The sequence below is a fragment of the Panthera pardus genome, unplaced genomic scaffold, assembly GCF_024362965.1.
Source record: "Panthera pardus isolate Hobbes unplaced genomic scaffold, ASM2436296v1 HiC_scaffold_24, whole genome shotgun sequence".
NCBI classification, from domain to species: domain Eukaryota; kingdom Metazoa; phylum Chordata; class Mammalia; order Carnivora; family Felidae; genus Panthera; species Panthera pardus.
Window position 1 is genome coordinate 28,528,787 of NW_026526810.1, and position 12,910 is coordinate 28,541,696.

A 12,910-nucleotide genomic window follows, 5' to 3' on the forward strand; every position below is an offset into this window, starting at 1 on the left:
AACAGGATGAGCGGGTCAATACAAAAGCACTCAGAATAGCACCCGGTGCATAGCGTTACGTATGTGTTAACATTCTCCTCCTTCTCCCGAGTACTCAAGAAGGGAACATAGCACGCAATATATATAAAACAAAATCGCAGCGGGTTTGCCCATTTACCTGGCACACGGAGAACACAGCGAAGGATATGGCTCCGCAGAAAGACAAGGCCCGTCCTCACCGCTCGCGACACTTGCCTCGTTCCCGCATGACGTTCGCTGGAATCCACCGCCCCCTCGCTTCCCCTGGGAGTTGCTCCTTGTCACTGAAAGCACAGAGACGAAGGATCCAAGCTTGGCGTCGGGTGATCTCCATTCAGGTCCCGGCTCCACCCGGGGTTTTCCGGATTCTGTGCCTCCTGGGGGTGGTGGGGTGGGGGGGGAGGCCTGGGTGGCCTCCCGTGTAAAGCGACGACTGACGGCCACGGCCACAATATTTAAACACATCCTGCGACTCACCTTCCAAATCCCGCAGTAACGTTTCCTAATTAATCACCCTGTGTACTGCATTCTAAATTAATTAAATTAAAAGTCATTAAATCCAGGAAATTGAAATTAGTCTAATTAGATTAGAGGCACATCCAGTGGCTGTGGTGAGGGGTGCCACGTAAATTGGCCAATTTCAGTGTAGAAGAGATAAAGTCAGATTACAGACAGGCTGTTAAGAGGGAGAGGCAAGGCTTACAAAGAATGAGTCAAGGTCGAGGCGATAACGTTATCGAGGAGAATAACGACCACAGTGGCGACAGCTATCCTGTGCCAAACCTGCCTAGTTAGTCCCCACAAACCCCCTCTGAGGTAGGTGCTTTCGTCAGCCCAGCTTGACAGATGGGCAAACGGAGGCTGTGCTGCGTGGAGGGCCACAGTGGAAGCCCCTGTGGTTTGACCCCGGAGGCCCCTGCTCGCGCTCTCCCGTCAGCCTCCCGGATCATAGGCAGAAAGGACTCTGTGGGCTGGACAAAGGACAGCGTTGGACGGTGACCCCGCACGCACCAGCCAGCCCAGTCCGGCACAGTCCACGTGATGTGGACTTCTGTCCTCCCGTGATGCCCACGACGGATAACACTCACGTGCCCACCCCACTTAAGGGTGGTCCGGGCCAAATCATGGCTGTCGAGGACTGGGAGGTGTCCAAGGTCTACCCTACTCGCTAAGAAGCTAGCGCACCTTACAGTCAAGGTTCCTGGGCCAGACACAAAAGACTTCAATCCTCGCAGAGATAGTAAGAGGCAGAATAGCAGACTTTCTTGCCTCGGTTCCCCAAGCCCCAAATCCCATAAGGCAACATGGAAAGGGCCAAATGATGCCTGCGTATTCAATGGGTCGTATTATAGGAGAGAAACCCCAAGCGTAGGGAAGGTGAATCTTTTATAAATTCTTTTTTTTTTAAATGTCTTATTTTTGAGAGAGAGAGACAGAGTGTGAGCAAGGGAGGGGCAGAGAGAGAGGGAGACACAGAATCAGAAGCAGGCTCCAGGCTCTGAGCTGTCAGCATAGAGACTGAAGCGGGGCTTGAACTAGTGAACTGCGAGATCATGACCTGAGCTGAAGTCGGATGTTCGATCGACTGAGCCACCCAGGCGCCCCAGGGAAGGTGAATCTCATACAAGGAACAGTGGGGTTGCCTGCCCTGCTCTCCAGAGGGACGCCCTCCTCCAAGGCTATTGGCTGTACCAGGGACTTGAAAGCATAGCCCGGAACAAAGGCAGGTGGTGCCTCTGTTCACAAAACAGGCAGGAACTCCAAAGGCCTGCAGAGAATTTTCTCCCGACCATATCCACCCTTTTTAGTCTCAGCTTCTGGCCGATTTTCTCTTGAGCACCCCACCCCACTGGCCACTCTGATTAAGCTGACCAACAGGGAGCGGGACCAAATCTGTTCTGTTAAGTCATGCAACATTTAAGTGAAGCAAATATCAACAGGGCTCCAGGCAGCAAGAGGAAACCAACCTGCAGTACTGACCTCAGCTTTGCCCTCCCCAGAGTCCTGGACCCGGCCGTCTGAACAAAGGTCATATTAATCAGGGTCTACCTGAGAAAGCCAGGGGGATTCCGCCTTATGGTTCTGTACTGACCTTTCCGCTTGGCCCAAGGCAGTGATCCAAGTAGACAGAATGTATTAGGGACGGCACAGGCTCCACCTTGACCTCCCAGGAGAAAGTGTGGGGCAGTTCCATCATTCAAAACAACCCTGGCTCGACCCTCGGCTCTCAGTGAACTGAGATTGACATGAGTGCCTTCCAGATCCCAGGGCAAGGTGAGGTCAGCTAAAGGCAGGGACAGATTTTATGCTGCCTTTTCTGAGTGGGGGACCCCCATGATAGGGATAACTAACCGCAGGAACACACACAGGTGCCAAGTGGCTTCGGTCATCGGGGGGGTTCCCGACGTGCCAGCGATGTCTACTTAGATACCTGAAGGTCTCTTTGATGCCGTCTAAGCTATAAGTCACCATGTATTCAGAAGGGACACAGGTTAATGTCTGGCTTCCACACGAGAAGTACAGTCCCAAGGGTGCATATGGAGACCCTAGAAAGAAAGTACTTTTTTTTTACAACTGTTGGGATCCCCCAAGTGGGGACTTCATCACTCAGGGGACACGGGTTGACAGCACCTCCCATGGCCCTTCAGTGGGTCATAAGCCATGGGGTTCCCAATTCCGCTGCCATCAGTCTTGTCTAGTCCTTGGTTTGGGGGAGATCGCCTGAGGGCAGACTGTCCAACCGGTTCTGTCTGTCCACTCCCCCAGCCGGGTGCCCACTCCCCCAGCCGGGTGACATTCACCTACCCCATGGAATGACCGAGTAACAGCTGTGAGAATCCAGACACCCAGAGGTGCTGACGGTATTTTGTGCGAGAGATGCAGGAGCTGGGGCCATTCCTGCCTTTCGTACAGAGTTCTCAGTGAGGTTAAGGGGAGTAGGGACCAAATGATGGTCAGAGCTGCCTGGCGGAGGACGGCAGACCCAGAAGTTCGTTAAATTTAAGGACCTTCAACAGTTTGGGAGAAGCTGCGCAGAGCATCTTCTTTCGAGAGGAAGTCCCCAGGAGTGGTTCCAAAAGACCAATCCCACGAATGTCCCCAGCTTCCCAGTAGCTGACCGCTGAGCACAAATCTAAGATATTTCCTCCTCAGGGGCTGGGTTGTTAGTCTCCTTCCGCTGTCATCCCAGTGGCTAGAACATCACCCTTTCCCCCGATAATCTCCTGCTCATACTCTGTCCAGAAGGCTCGGGTACAAGAGCGGTGAGAAGCGTTTTCATAAAACATATAGAGACCCATTACATCCCCCACTCTGGCCCATGGGGGCCACCGTAGGAGGACTTGGTGAGCCATGTACTCATCCACGTGGTCACCACCCTGATGCTCCAAGATCATGGCAATCCAACAAGAGAATCCAGGTGACCGAACCAAAGTTAAATTTGAACCCCCGCAGGTCCCCCCTTTGCTTTTGGGGGTTGCTGGTGGGAAGGAAAGATACATCCCACCCAGGAATGGTCCGGATGGAATCCCAGAGCTCCCAAACTAGATCTGAATAAACTCCCACCCGGATCATTACTCAGGAGGCAGCCAAGGGAAGAGGCTTCCTTTCTGGGTCAGCCGCATCCACACCGCCCGACTAAAGTGACCAGGGGAGGCACAGTCAGCAAGGAAAGGAGCGGGGAGGGAGGGAGAGAGACGAAAGGAGAGACCCAGCCGGGGCATAGCCACACGCAACAAATGCATCTCTGGTGTCCCCATTTACAACATTGACATTCGGGTTACTTTCCGGTCTCCCCGCAGCTGCGGGAGGAGCTCACTTTATGGAATCAAAGGTCCGTCCTGATCATTTCAGCGGCCCAGAGGAAACATCTGCCCTAAAGATGAAAGCTTCTGCCTCTACCAAGAGAGGAACCACTCGCAGGTTGGAGAAGGCAGTTCTCCCATCGTCTGCCTCTCCCAAGGTCAGGCCCCTCCCGGGTCCTCCTCCCCGGCAGCGGGCATCCCGCCAGCACGCTGCTCATTAAACGACAGCTCTACCAGGGGCCCCAAACAGCATGGGCGAGCTCCCCAGGTGGCTGCTTAAATGGGATACAAAGGTACATTCTAGACTCTCCAGAGATGAGTCTACATTGCGTATCCTTCCACGCAGCTCGATGATATTAATTTTTACAGCTGAGTTGATAAGAATGAAGCAACAGGGAAAAAGAGGAAAAACAAAAAAACAATGAAGCTACCCTTCCCTCCAATCCCTGCACTGCTGACGTTGCAAATTAAGAGCCGCGTCATCAGGCGGCTTGGGGTGGGCGTTAAGGTTTGCTGCCCCTTGTAGGCCCTTCTTGGGCAACACGGGGCCATGTTCCACCTGCCTCGTCTGCCCCCAGACACCGCGCGTGGTGCAGGCGTGTTCGTGGCTGGAACGAGGGGTCCCGGCTAGTAATGAAAGCCAGCGTGGGTGCCCATCTTTGCAGATGCCAATGGGACACGATGGGGGTGGGGGGGCAGGTTAAAGCAGGCAGGGGCAATATGCTTCCTCTCTATGAGCTCCCAACCAACAATTAGCCTGACCTTTTCCTCTTCCACTGCTGCTTTGCCTAATTTGCTTCACTGCTGGGGGGGGTGGGGGAGAGGTGGGAAACAAATCCTGAAGACGAATAAAAGCACTGGTCTCTTTCGACCATCAAAGGCAGAACTGGATGCTGCACGGTGATTTTCAAGGCAATTCCAAATTAACTTCAAATTACCGAGAGCCGACTCCCTCCATGCCTTTCTCTCTCACACTCGCTGGCTCACGCTGTCCCCCCCCCACCCCCTCCCCCCGCCTTTAGCCTGACTTTGTTCACAGAGCAGAACAGTTCCCAGCCTCCCTGTGCTCTGCTGTGAAACCAATCCATGTTTTTCCACTTCACCCCTCCATCCCCCTGGGCAGCAGCTCCCGCCCCCCTTCCAAAGGAACCAGCCAGGAGGCTCAAACACTGAGTGAGCGTTTGCTTTTTCCAAGAAGAGGTTCCAAGGGACCACCGCGCTTTCCAGCCAAGAGACTTTGTTTGGTGTGTGGTTGCTGGAGATTGTAAGACATCGGCCAGGTAGGGTGCCCCCCACCACTACCACCAGAGCCTGCCAGGGCTCAGAGAGTCATTCCTGAGTGCTCCCCAGCCAGGGGAGGAAGAGGTGAGGGAAGGGGAGGAGGCAGAGGCAGAAGTGTGCGAGGGACATGGGGCAGATGGGTCATTCTTTCAGCGATGCTGGCCTGGAGGCCACCGCTCTGTGGGAGCCACATCCAAGGCCACTTCCGCAGATGTCCTCTCTCACTGCCTCTGCCCCACGGAGCTCGCTCGCTCGCCCGCCTTCCTGGGAATTCGGACTCAGTGCCTGCCCGGCCCCTCGATTCTGGGCGCACCCTGCCTGCTGTCTATTAGGGGCTCTGCGTGCATGAGAAACCCAGACACAGCCTGACGCAGCACGCGGTCTCAGCGAGTGTTGTCCCATGCCCCCACTTCCTCTGCCCTGTCTCTTCTCCTAAAAGTAAGCTCCATGACAAAAGGGACCGACCGTGTGACACTCCAGTGGCCCCGATGCCTCATCCAAGTCCTTCCACGTCTTAGTCACAGAACCAAACGACTGCTTGTGAAGTGGATGGCGGTTCCCTTCAAACGTCCCAAGTTTGCCGCTCTCCTTTAATGACTGAAGAAAACACACACGTTAACAATGCTTCCAACCTCATCTCTGTTCCTACTTGCCCCAAGCCTGTAGACAGAGTAACCAAATTGCCCCTCCCGCGTTGGACCAAACGGCTGGGCAGTTTCTGGTGCGGTTAAAAATTCAGTGGTGAAGGGGTTTCTCTTTTCCACTTGTTAACTGACTCACTTGGAGGAGAGAGGCCGGGCTCCCAGTTCCCGAGCTCCTCCTACTCCGCAGTGAGTTTCGCTTTGCCACGATAGGGCCAGGGAGGTCCCAGACAGCTCTGGGATCCTGAAAAAGACCACGTGAGAACTTTCTTCCCAAGGAGACACCCCACCAGCCAGGTCAGGTTGTACAAAGGATGCTTTGATCAGTTGCAAGTTGCCCCCAGGCTGCAAGAGGTGGGGCCTGGTCCTTGAAACCGGGCTAGACTGATGTCTCCAGTAAGAAGTTAACTAGGGAGGTCAGGAGAGGCCTCACCAGGGAGGTGACACTGGAGCTGAGGCTTGAATGACCAGGCCACACCATGGCAGTTCTGGGGAAGGTCATTCCAGGCATGGGGAACAGCTACTGTAAGGGCTTTGAGGCCAGAATGAGCTGGGTATGCAGAAGGAATCAAGTGAAAACCAGTGAGACTAGAATATGGTGGGCTAGGGGAAAACAGACGTCGACGAGGGCGCAGAGACCACATGCGGTGGGTCCTTGCATCCTGCTCTAGGGAGTTTAGACTTTGCAATTCAAGGGCTCTACACAGCAGAGCAATGGTTGGGGGTCATTCTGGCTGCGGATGAAAAAGTGTTGAGCCGCGGTTGGATGCCAGTGCTGCTTCCTGGGATGGGGAATACTTGGGGAGGCCTGTGGGCAAGGCTTCTAGCTCACTGTAGGTGATCAACAGGTGGGAGGCTATTGTCACCTCATTGCTACTGTCGTGGCTCCCTTGAGGCTCTGCCCAGATCCCTTCTTGGGAGCAACACATCTCCAGCTAATGGGAAGCTCATCCCTCATCAGAACCTGCCTTAGACCACAGGGATCTGCTCTCTCACGGGGGCCTGTGGCCAATGACCAGGTGATGTGTGGACACAAGGGCCAGCCTTCTTACCTCGGTCGGAGGCCATTTTGAAGGCCCATCCCACTCCAGAGCCCCCTGTAGGGTCCTGGGGCCTCGTTCACAGCCACACCTTGGGTCTGCTTGCCCCCTTGGCCTGGTCAGCCTCCTCCCCTCTTTATTTGTGATACGTGCTCCCCGGCCTCTCCGAGAACCGTCTCAGAGTCTAGTTCCCGAAAACCTAATCTAAGACAACTAGTGTTCCCGTCATTATCATTATCACTAGATCATTTCTAGGGTCCCATCCAATTTGAAAACTCTATTATGAGGAATTCTGAAATAGCCTCTCAAACTTCTCTAATGCCTACTATCTGAAGACTCCCGCCCCCACATCTTGGTTCACCACCAACACCACACTGTCCCTCAGAAGCGGCTTCCTGTCCTAGATTCGCTGAGAAACTGTTTCTATTTTCTATGCCTTTGTCTGCAGAAGCACACTGGTTTAGTTCAGACCCTGGGTCCTGCGTCGAGACGGGGCAGGTGCGTGGTGAGCTACCCACAGGACACCCCGGGGACCCTGGGGGTCTCTCGATAGCCCATCCTCACTCCCAGCCCCCACGGAGGGTGGGCAACAGGATAGCCCCCTTTCCTGCTCGGGCAAACCGTCTCTACATGTACATCTGCCGTCACACATATACTGCGTTGGCAGAAAACCCGTTTTCATCTGCACACGCGCGTGCGTGTGCGACGCCCACCTGTAACGGAATGCGCCACATGCCGGAGACGGTGCTGCGAGACCACCGGCCGTGACGGCACAGGTCGCACCCTGTACGAGGGGGAAGCGCGCCTTGATGAGAAGGGGGTCAGGAGCTAAAATCCGGCCCGCGGTTTTCTACCCAGCCACACACCCTGGGATGGTTTGCTTCTTCCGGGACGCACCTTCTTCTAATTCTGCTCACCAAACCACGCGCCCTGACACAGGGCCAGCCTGCCCAGAGCAGGTGATTGTCCCTAATCTGCCTCGCGGCTGCGAGGAAACAGAAGCAGGGTGCCCTGGTTATGATACCCTCGTCTCTGCGGCAGACCCACGCTTTGAGCCCACTGGGTGTTGCTGGGGCCGGAACTGTGCAAACCCCTCCCCTTTGCTGGCTGCCTCCTGCTGTGCTCTCTGCCGCCTTACTGTCGCTGCAGGGGTGGGGGTGGGGGGTAAGAAGCAGCAAGGCAGGCGGAGGGACTTGGTCTATCTCATGGGCTTCCGCTTCCAGGTAGCGTCACCCCAGTAGCCACAGATCATTTCAGATCAATCACCGCTTTTCCGTCACAGTCTCAGAACCAGCCACAGCCTGTCCCCCTCAGGGACAGAGGCACCAGTCAGCCAGCGCCCCCTGCTCCGCATCCGAGGCCCCACTCCAGGGGGAGATAACAACCCCCATCTCCTTCTTTGTTCCCCCCACTCAGGGCAGTAGCTGCCTTTTTGTGCATCCTCAAAGACCACTCTCTGCCTCTCCAGTCCCGTGATCCTTGTATCATGGATCGTCTATGGTAAGATTCCCCGATACAGTCACTTGTGTGGTCTCTGCTTCCTGGCTGGTCACCCTGGATGGCATAGGTCTCACATTTCATTTTAGGTACTCATTTATTCAGTCAACAAACACTGGTTTACACCATAACCCCTGTTGGTGTATATATGATGCAGGATTTCATTTCGTACACACACAAATGTAAATACCGTTTATATCTTTGGGATATGTGTAGAACATAACCCAGGAAGCCACACAGGCAATGCCATCTGAGTGCCAGGCATGGGGGGAGGCCCTGCAGATAGCCAAATGTGTTTACCCTCCGCGACTCTCCCTGCTCAGCCCAGGCTGACACCGCAAACCAGCCCTGCCCCGTATCTGGGTTTTCCCTTCTCGTCGACAGAGCCAGAGGAACATTCTGGGAAGATGGGAAGTGGATGGCAGAATCCCCAGCAGGGGAAGCAGCCCCCCGACCACACGACTGAACTAAGAGTGCAGCAAGGAAACAGGCAAGTGGGAGGTGTCTTTGCAATGCCACATGCGTGGGGTGGAAAACGACATAAGGAAGGTTCGAGTAGGAAGGGCCCCCAGGGCTGGTAGACACAGCAGCCCCGTGTGCAACCTGAAAACCTCTTCACTCCCGCCCCTCCCATAGTGACCATGCTCCCATATGAGCAGAACTAACCTGACCCCCAGCTCTAGCGGTGGGCCTGATGGCTCCAAACCAGCTGAGGCACTCCTAAGCCCCCTGCCATGGGGATTGGTTCTGGTAACTTAAGACTTAAACCTATCAGCTGGAAATCCCAGACTTTGGCTTAATAACTGTAAGAAATGGCACTTTTTCCTGGTGTGATGCCCGAAATATTTAATAGCGTCCAGGTCAGTTTCTGACCCACTGGAACCAGCAGGGGCTCAATGAGAACAAAACTGGATCCAAGCAATCTGTCTGCTCACCGCGCTTAATGCCTTTAAATAGCCCTGCCTCCCCCTCCCTGGTTGTGAAACATGTGACTACGGTTGCTGCTGGCAGCTCTTTTGTGATCATGAGGCTACCTATCCTGAAGATTAAAAAAGATACCCAAAGGAGGGCTGAATTAAGGTCCCTGCTCAGACCTTGTTTCATCCGTGGTTAAACTGGGAAGAGCAGGGAAATGCCTTGTTCAAACTCTCGTAGCACCAGGACCTCAATCTTTTGTCTGTCAGACCAGTGTGATTCTAATAAACCAAAAAACCTCTTATACCGCACTGTTGGCAGCAATGGGGACTCAATAAGTGTTTGTTGAATGACTTCATTACTGAACGTGAATTAGATCAGAGGGGAGTGCTGGCAGGGGCCCCGGATCAGCAAGGGTTTGGAGCGAGGGAGGGATGACACAGAGGGGGACAAGGAGGAGAACCACCCACGAGTTGACGCTGTTTTTGGTCACGTGAACACATTTGCGGTACAAAAGCTTCCATTAAACGCTAGGCTTTCTGTGGCTAAATCTCTGCTTGCCACAATGTCCAGAAACAATAAATACCCAAAGCACAGAAAGCTTTTAGAAGTTTGCTATAAAAATAACTGAAAAGGCTCTACAGAGATCTTCACATGCCGGATCCCATCAGGGGCTTGGGGTTGAGTGGAGGGGTGCTACTGAGTCTTGGTATTGTTCCCTGATTCTCAGAACAAGACGGTTTGAAAGGCTGTGACAGTGCAGTTAGGAAACACAGCTGTCCTAACCTCGGAATTCACATGCACTTAAGAAACACAGTCCCTGTTCCCGGAATCGGAGAGCGTGGGACGGACAGTCAGAGAACCCTGGGTTCAAGACTGCCTGTCGCTTAGGAGTTTCGTGGTGTTGGGCAGGATGGCTGGTTCTTTCCCGAACATGGGTTTCCATTGTATGTAAAACAGAAACAATGTAGGCTCACTCTAGTTTATTTCAGGGCCAGACACCTCAACATTCAGAAATGTGGGATGTTAGAAAAGTTATATGGCCCCTGACAGCCGATGATGGAACACCAGTGAGTTCCGAGGAACTCTGTAATCAAACAAACACACGAGTATTTCTGTAGGGATATAAATATTTACAGTAAATGGGATAATTGAGACCATAAATAACCTCATATCGCCTTGGCCCAGGACCTGCCACCAAGTGAGTTATAAAAGTCTTTGGCTGTCGGGGCGATTTGGAGTTTGGGAACTAGGGGGTCAAGGATCGAGGACCTGAACGAGCACACACTTCATCAGGCTGTCAGAGCACTGAACGAGATAGAGCCCCCACCAGCACCCCTTTTCATCCAGTAACAAAGGTAAGGCCAGTGCACCGTCAATCGTCAATGGCTGCAGTCTCTTCCAGAATGACTTCCTCTGTCTCCACTGCGGATGTATTTCTAGGAGTTCCCAGGGCTGCCTGGACACCCGGTGTGGGATCTCTTCTGCCCCTGGGCAAGGGGAGCAGTGCACCCCTCTGAACAGGTTCTAAGGCTGGTATCTCTGAGCTAAGCTGGTCCGGCACCCCCGCCCTGGAAGGCCGGCCTCAGCAACCAGTCCCTCGAGCCCCACAGCAAGCCTTAGAGGCAGAAGAGGGGCTAGCCAGGCAATCACTCCTCCACTGTCTGCCTCTGGCTAGCTCCGCAGTCATTATGAACCTGAGAGAGAAGAACCGCTTGCGTTTCCCTCCAAAAGATACCACTGCGGGGAGGGGAGGCGGGCGCTTGGGTGGCTCAGTCGGTTAAGCATCCGACTTCAGCTCAGGTCATGATCTCACAGCTCGTGGGTTCGAGACCCGCTTCGGGCTCTGCACTGACAGTGTGGAGCCTGCTTGGGATTCTCTCTCTCCCTCTCTCTTCTGCCCCTCCCCTGCTCACGCTTTCTCTTTCTCTCTCAAAAATAAATAAATAAACTTAAAAAAAAAAATCCTGGCTAGGCTCTTGGCCTTGTCCTCCCACTAGCTGTTGGTGTAGCCAACAGCTTCACGGGTGCTGAGAGGAGTGAGGACACCCGGCTCTGGTCCCCAGCTACTGATCCAGCAGGTGAGAAAAAGCACTTCCTTGCCCCTGATGCTTTAATTTACACTTCCGGGTCTTCTGTTCAAGTTGAGCATCTGTCAGACATCGGTGTGTTTGCCAAAGGCTCCCCCGGGTTCAGGGGCCCCGGCCCCTTGGTTTCCCTGTGGAAGGGCAGCTCTCCAGGCATATCTGACCAGCTGGAGCAGAGCTGTCCCCTCCTTTGTTTTGCATACTATGCTTCTGCTCATCCAACCTACTGACTGGGCACAGGGCACGAGGCGCTTGCAGAGTAATGCCACAAGCTGCCATTCCCCCGAGGCATCGGATGATGTTACGGGGCGACGGCATGGCAGCTTGGCTAATGAGACCAATTTTACGTTCGGGGCCAAGCGTCCTCCATCACACAGCAGGTCGGGACAAGGATGAGACAGCAGAGGGAGGAGCCTCTGGGAGCTGTAGCCTCACACAGGCACAGTGCACAGCGCAGGGCAGGCTTGAGACCCTCAGAGGAGGCACCCACAGGCTGTTCTTTGAGCCACAGCATGTGCACAGGCTGAGAATTCTCCAAACTCAGCACTGACGTCAACCAGGCACCCAGGTCTGACCTGTGAGCAGGGCCAGGATGAGAATGAGGCAAGCGAGGCACCTGGGGTGTCCACTTTAAGGAGGGGCTCTCCCTCAGGGGCCGCCCTGCCTTTGCACGACTCCGGGAGAGAACGCCTCCTTCAAGTTCACAGCCAGGGGCCTCTGTTCGCCAGCCTGGGGCCCAGAGCAGAAGGGACAGTACCCTGGTCGGTGAGAATCGGAGGAAGAAGTGCTGACGGGAGCCACTCTTCCTCCTCTGTGGCTTTCTAGACCCACACATTGGTCCCATCATTCTCAGCAAGTCCTGTGATGTCTTTATAAAGTCCTGAGTCAATCAGTGGGAAGCGGAAATCAGTGTAGCTATTTGAAACAGAAAGGGATTTAGTAGCAGGTTAAAAACCAAACTGTACCAAACCCAGGGAGGGCTGGAGGGGAGCAGGCTTCTGCCTGGGACCTCCAAGAATGTCTGTGGACACCATAGAATGGTCCACAAGGGGAGCGGCTGCCTCTGGCCCAGCCGGGAAGGTGGAGAATCAGGGACTCTGTGTTCAGATGCCTGGAATCAGCAGCCAGGGTCGCAAGGCCATCACCTCTGCTTGGCTTGGCTCCAACAAGGCAGGCACTCAGACACGGAGACACTTGTAGGAGGTCCCCACACGTCCCCACCTTGTTTGCCCACAGACATCGGCTAACTGACGGGAAGCTGGCCTCACTCCTGCTTTCACAGCTCGGCCCGATGGCATCTGACAAGCAGCACCGGACTCACGATCAGAACTCTAGCTGCAAGGGAGCCTGAGAAAGGGTGTTTTTATCCTGCCCAGCTTTGGAGCTGCGGAAGGCGCGTTAGAAGAAGGGGAGGGTGGGTGCTCGCTGAGGGCCCGAAAACAATGCCTGGCTTGAGGTCCCAGTTAAAAGGCCCCGCGGAGGCCAGAGAAGCTAGGAGGACTTCACCTGACTGTGGGAGGTAGGGATCCGGTGCTCAGTGCCGGGTGACCCGGGCAGGGACCGCCTGATGGAGCCTTGCCCCCACAGGCTGCCCACCCGGCCGAGCGAGGCTATGGTGACTCACCTAC

General features: G+C 54.5%; 1 long non-coding RNA gene across 1 annotated transcript in view; it reads right to left on the reverse strand.

Annotated features, from left to right (window-relative positions):
• LOC128772938 (uncharacterized) overlaps positions 1-12,910 on the reverse strand; it is a 52,880-nt gene that overhangs the window by 7,181 nt on the left and 32,789 nt on the right. The window contains exon 3 of the long non-coding RNA XR_008417031.1: positions 158-302. This is a non-coding gene — a long non-coding RNA (uncharacterized LOC128772938). The remainder of the gene's footprint in view (positions 1-157; positions 303-12,910) is intronic.